Source organism: Nerophis ophidion, linkage group LG03, assembly GCF_033978795.1.
Source record: "Nerophis ophidion isolate RoL-2023_Sa linkage group LG03, RoL_Noph_v1.0, whole genome shotgun sequence".
Taxonomy (NCBI): Eukaryota; Metazoa; Chordata; class Actinopteri; order Syngnathiformes; family Syngnathidae; genus Nerophis; species Nerophis ophidion.
In genome coordinates this window covers 72,343,488-72,349,487 of record NC_084613.1, presented here as the reverse complement: position 1 = coordinate 72,349,487, position 6,000 = coordinate 72,343,488, and the positions used below count along the sequence as shown (strand labels likewise).

At 41.4% G+C, this 6,000-nt stretch overlaps 1 protein-coding gene across 1 annotated transcript in view; it reads right to left on the bottom strand.

Annotated features, from left to right (window-relative positions):
• Nucleotides 1-3,085: 3,085 nt before the first annotated feature.
• The window catches only part of msrab (methionine sulfoxide reductase Ab), a 150,521-nt gene continuing 147,606 nt past the window's right edge, over nucleotides 3,086-6,000 (bottom strand). Inside the window, exon 8 of the mRNA XM_061896019.1 lies at nucleotides 3,086-3,223. The gene's annotated coding sequence lies outside the window, so the exon portion shown is untranslated. The remainder of the gene's footprint in view (nucleotides 3,224-6,000) is intronic.

Below are 6,000 nucleotides of genomic sequence, written 5' to 3'. Positions count from 1 at the left end.
TTTACTACTTACGTATAAAATACTACACGGTCTAGCTCCATCCTATCTTGCTGATTGTATTGTAAGAAATCTGCGTTCAAAGAACTCCAGCTTATTAGTGATTCCCAGAGCCCAAAAAAAGTCTGCGGGCTATAGAGCGTTTTCTATTCGGGCTCCAGTACTCAGTTCGAGATACTACCTCAGTAGAAGCATTTAAGTCCCATCTTAAAAATCATTTGTATTCTCTAGCCTTTAAATAGACCCCCTTTTAGACCAGTTGATCTGCCGTTTCTTTTCTGCTCTGCCCCACGAGGGAGAGGGGTGGGGGTGGGGGTTGGAGGGGCAGTGGTTCGATGGCCACGGATGAAGCAGTGGCTGTCCAAAGTCAGGACCCGGGGTGGACCGCTCGCCTGTGCATCGGTTGGGGACATCTCTGGGCTGCTGACCTGTCTCCGCTCGGGATGGTCTCCTGCTGGCCCCACTGTGGACTGGACTCTCAAAATTATGTTGGATCCACTATGGACTGTACTCTCACTTTTATGTTGGATCAAATATGGACTGGACTCTCACTATTATGTTGGATCCACTATGGACTGGACTCTCACTATCATGTTAGATCCACTATGGACTCGACTCTCACAATTATGTTAGATCCACTATGGACTGTACTCTCACTTTTATGTTGGATCAAATATGGACTGGACTCTCACTATTATGTTAGATCCACTATGGACTGTACTTTCACTATTATGGTAGATCCACTATGGACTGTACTCTCACTATTATGGTAGGTCCACTATGGACTGGACTCTCACTATCATGTTAGATCCACTATGGACTGTACTCTCACTATTATGTTAGATCCACTATGGACTAGACTCTCACAATTATGTTAGATCCACTATGGACTATACTCTCACTATTATGTTAGATCCACTATGGACTGGACTCTCACTATTATGTTGGATCAAATATGGACTGGACTCTCACTATTATGTTAGATCCACTATGGACTGTACTTTCACTATTATGGTAGATCCACTATGGACTGTACTCTCACTATTATGGTAGGTCCACTATGGACTGGACTCTCACTATCATGTTAGATCCACTATGGACTGTACTCTCACTATTATGTTAGATCCACTATGGACTAGACTCTTACAATTATGTTAGATCCACTATGGACTATACTCTCACTATTATGTTAGATCCACTATGGACTGGACTCTCACTATCATGTTGGATCCACTATGGAGTGTACTCTCACTATTATGTTAGATCCACTATGGAGTGTACTCTCACTATTATGTTAGATCCACTATGGACTGGACTCTCACTATTATGTTTGATCCACTATGGACTGGACTCTCACTATTATGTTAGATCCACTATGGACTGGACTCTCACTATTATGTTAGATCCACTATGGACTGGACTCTCACTATTATGTTAGATCCACTATGGACTGGAATTTCACTATCATGTTGGATCCACTATGGACTGGACTCTCACTATCATCTTAGATCCACTATCGACTAGACTCTCACAATTATGTTAGATCCACTATGGACTATACTCTCACTATTATATTAGATCCACTATGGACTGGACTCTCACTATTATGTTACATCCACTATGGACTGGACTCTCACTATTGTGTTAGATCCACTATGGACTGGACTCTCACTATCAAGTTAGATCCACTATGGACTGGACTCTCACTATTGGGTTAGATCCACTATGGACTGGACTCTCACTATCAAGTTAGGTCCACTATGGACTGAACAGAAAGGGCAAGGAGAGTTTGCATCCATACCATAACAGAGCACCATCTGCTGGTTTTAGTGGAACACTGCACCACTTTGGCCCTCATTTAAAAAAATGCCTACTCCATGTCCCGAGCCCCCCGACACCCACTTCCTCTGTTGATAAGTGGTATTAATTGTTCTTAAGCCCCTCTGCACGCAACGTTGCATTTCCTGCGTGTCAGCTAGCGTGGCGGACACACACAGGCTACCAGGTGCAGAGCGTCAGGACGTGGGACGCCAGCCAATAAGCAAGCGGCCCTCGGCGAGCCAGCCAACCGTGCTGCCCGGCCATGCCCACCTTTAACTTAATACTGTTCCAGGCGGAGAGCAGGGAAACGTTTATGTGACATTCCGGTAACACTTTGGTATGGGGGACATAGTCTAAGTAACACGGACTTAATTTAGAGTTATTTGGACACTAGGGGAACATAGTAGGGTTAGGGTTACTAATAAGCAATAATTCTGAGGTTATTAAGGGAATACTCTTAATGGTTTACTGGTTGTATAATAAGACCATGCAAAATAAGTACTTAAAGGCCTACTGAAATGAGATTTTGTTATTTAAACGGGGATAGCAGGTCCATTCTATGTGTCATACTTGATAATTTCGCGATATTGCCATATTTTTGCTGAAAGGATTTAGTAGAGAACATCGACAATAAAGTTTGCAACTTTTGGTGCTGATAAAAAAGCCTTGCCTCTACCGGAAGTCGCAGACGATGACATCACAAGGGTGAGGGCTCCTCACGTCCTCACATTGTTTATAGTGGGAGCCTCCAGCAGCAAGAGCTATTCGGACCAAGAAAACGACAATTTCCCCATTAATTTGAGCGAGGAACAAAGATTCGTGGATGATGATATTGATAGCGAAGGACTACAAAAAAATAAAAATAAAAAAAAAAGTTAAAAAATAAAATAAAGGCGATTGCATTGGGACGGATTCAGGTGTTTTTAGACACATTTACTAGGATTATTCTGGAAAATCCCCTATCTTTCTATTGTGTTGCTAGTGTTTTAGTGAGTTAAATAGTACCTGATAGTCGGAGGGGTGTGTCCATGGGTGTCTTTTTTTTTTTTGCAAATATATTTATTAGATTTTACAGTTAAAATGACAAACAGTCACATCCACTCATACACACACACATACACACTTGAGGAGAGAGGTGCACATGAACTTTAACAACTCAAGGTTTACAGTACAGACATTATTAGAAAATATACCCAAATATTGTATATATATATATACATACACATATATATATATCCATACATATATATATACATATATAAATACATATATCCATCCATCCCGCTGCGGCTCACGATCAGCAGGCTATCCAGATCACAGCAAAATGGATGAACATACCTCGGCATCAAGGATCCTCAGGAAGTGATCACAAGATCACCTCCCGAGGGCCTGTCCAACGTACACACTTAAAGGAGAAAAAAAAAAAAAGTAAAAATTACAGGGCTTGATCAATACAAAACAATAATCACAAAAAACAAAACAAAAAAGCATGTAAACCATGACAAAACCATATCAAAAGTGACACAAGAAAAACAAGTGTAGTGTTGAATCAGTACAAAAGATAACAATAATTAAAAAAAAAAAAAAAAGGAATACAACTACAAAATGATGGCAGTTTTTTTTTTCTTTAAATGTCTATAACAGGGGTAGGGAACCTATGGCTCTAGAGCCAGATGTGGCTCTTTTGATGACCGCACCTGGCTCTCAGATAAATCTTAGCTGACATTGCTTAACACGATAAGTAATGAATAATTCCGCTGGTAATAACAGTGTAAAAAATAACGTTCAAAATATAAAACATTCTCATGCATTTTAACCCATCCATCCGGTTTCTACCACACCTGTTTAAGAAGTCGCATCAATGATAAGAAATATTTTATTTATTGTTGGTTAGCTTCATAATAACAATGTTATTAAAAGGAATAAGAGACTTATTTATACTCTAAAAATATTGGTAATACTTAAAAATGCATGAATTTAGTTGTATTCAGTGTTAAAAAAAAATATATTATATGGCTCTCACGGAAATACTTTTTAAAATATTTGGCTTGTATGGCTCTCTCAACCAAAAAGGTTCCCGACCCCTGGTCTATAAGTTATGCTTCAATATATGTCAGTAAAGGTTTCCAGGTTAATTCCCATTTATTCATATTTGTAGAGTTTATAAATCGTATTTTTTCAAGAGTCATTACATTCACAAGTTCATTTAACCAGTTCCTGAAGTTGGGTGCAGATAGAGTTTTCCAGTCTCTGAGAATGAGTCTTTTGGCCAAAACCGTTGTCCACGGGTGTCTTGAGGCCAGTGTCTGAGGGAAGGATTGCGCAAACTCCACAGATCTTCGGTAAGAGGCGACTTTTTACCACAATTTTCTCACCGAAACCTGCCGGTTGACAAGTGGTCGGGATCCATGTTCGCTTGACCGCTCTGATCCATAGTAAAGCTTCACCTCCGGGAATTTTAAACAAGGAATCACTGTGTGTTTGTGTGGCTAAAGGCTAAAGCCTCCCAACTCCATCTTTCTACTTTGACTTTTCCATTATTAATTGAACAAATTGCAAAAGATTCAGCAACACAGATGTCCAGAATACTGTTTAATTGCGCGATGAAAAGAAACGACTTTTAGCTGCAAATAGTGCTGCGCTAATATTTCCCGACAGTCCGTGACATCATCATTCCGCGACGTTTTCAACAAGAAACTCCGCGGGAAATTTAAAATTGCAATTTAGTAAACTAACCCGGCCGTATTGGCATGTGTTGCAATGTTAATATTTCATCATTGATATATAAACTATCAGACTGCGTGGTCGGTAGTTGTGGGTTTCAGTAAGCCTTTAATAATGACTAATTAAGAGCCAATATGTTACTAATTTGCATGTTAATAAGCAACTATTTAATGGTGAATATGTTCCCCTTACTAAAGTGTTACCAACATTTTTTCTTTGCACGTCATGGATCTACCAAAGTACTACTCAGTACAGTTCTGTACAAGCGCAACAATAAACATAATAATGACTATAATCATCTTTGCAAAGTTTCTTTTTAATGGAGGTCTTAGGATTTTGACCACACACACACACACACAAAAAAAAGGCTGCAGGGGTCAGTCCAGGATGCACGACAAGTAAGGCCAAACGCACACCGGGGTTGGTTTTTACTCGCTTTCCCCCAGCTCACCCCTCCGACCGCAGATGCAGCGACCCAGACAAGGCTGCGCTTCTCTGGGCAACACAGAGGAATTGCTGTGTGCTACGGTTCCTGGAGCCCCGGCGCTCCGATAGAGGCCCCTGCGCCCATGCAGGAACCAGAGAGGCAGAGGGGAGGGGATGCGAACACATCTGGCATTGGCGGAAAAAAAAAGCCCACACGCTATGAGAGTAAATAGTAGAGCGCAGACCTCCGCCAAGGCTCAACAATGGAAACTAACCTGAGTTTTCCATCCATCCATCCATTTCCTACCGCTTATTCCCTTTCGGGGTCGGGCGGGGCGCAGGCGCCTATCTCAGCTACAATCGGGCGGAAGGCGGGGTACACCCTGGACAAGTCGCCACCTCATCGCAGGGCCAACACAGATAGACAGACAACATTCACACTCACATTCACACACTAGGGCCAATTTAGTGTTGCCAATCAACCTATCCCCAGGTGCATGTCTTTGGAGGTGGGAGGAAGCCGGAGTACCCGGAGGGAACCCACGCATTCACGGGGAGAACATGCAAACTCCACACAGAAAGATCCCGAGCCTGGATTTGAACCCAGGACTGCAGGACCTTCGTATTGTGAGGCAGACGCACTAACCCCTCTGTCACCGTGAAGCCCCACCTGAGTTTTTAACCATCATAAAAATAATGCGTTATTCACTGTCAAATTATGGGAAAAGTCACAAAATGTGCACAGTTACATCTTAAGGAAACTATAAACAAGGTGCTAAATTAATATTTTTGTAATCATAATAATATTATTATTGTTATTATGGGTGTCGCTAGACAACTTTTTTTCCTCACCAAAAATGATTCTCTCTATGCAAAGCGAAAGCCATTTATCAACAACACCCAGAAACGCTGCCCGAGCACATCTATGGACTGTTGCAAAGTGGAAAAGTGTTCTGTGGTCTGACGAGTCCACATTTGAAATTGTTTTTGGAAACTGTGGACGTTGTATCCTCCTGAACAAAGAAGAAAATA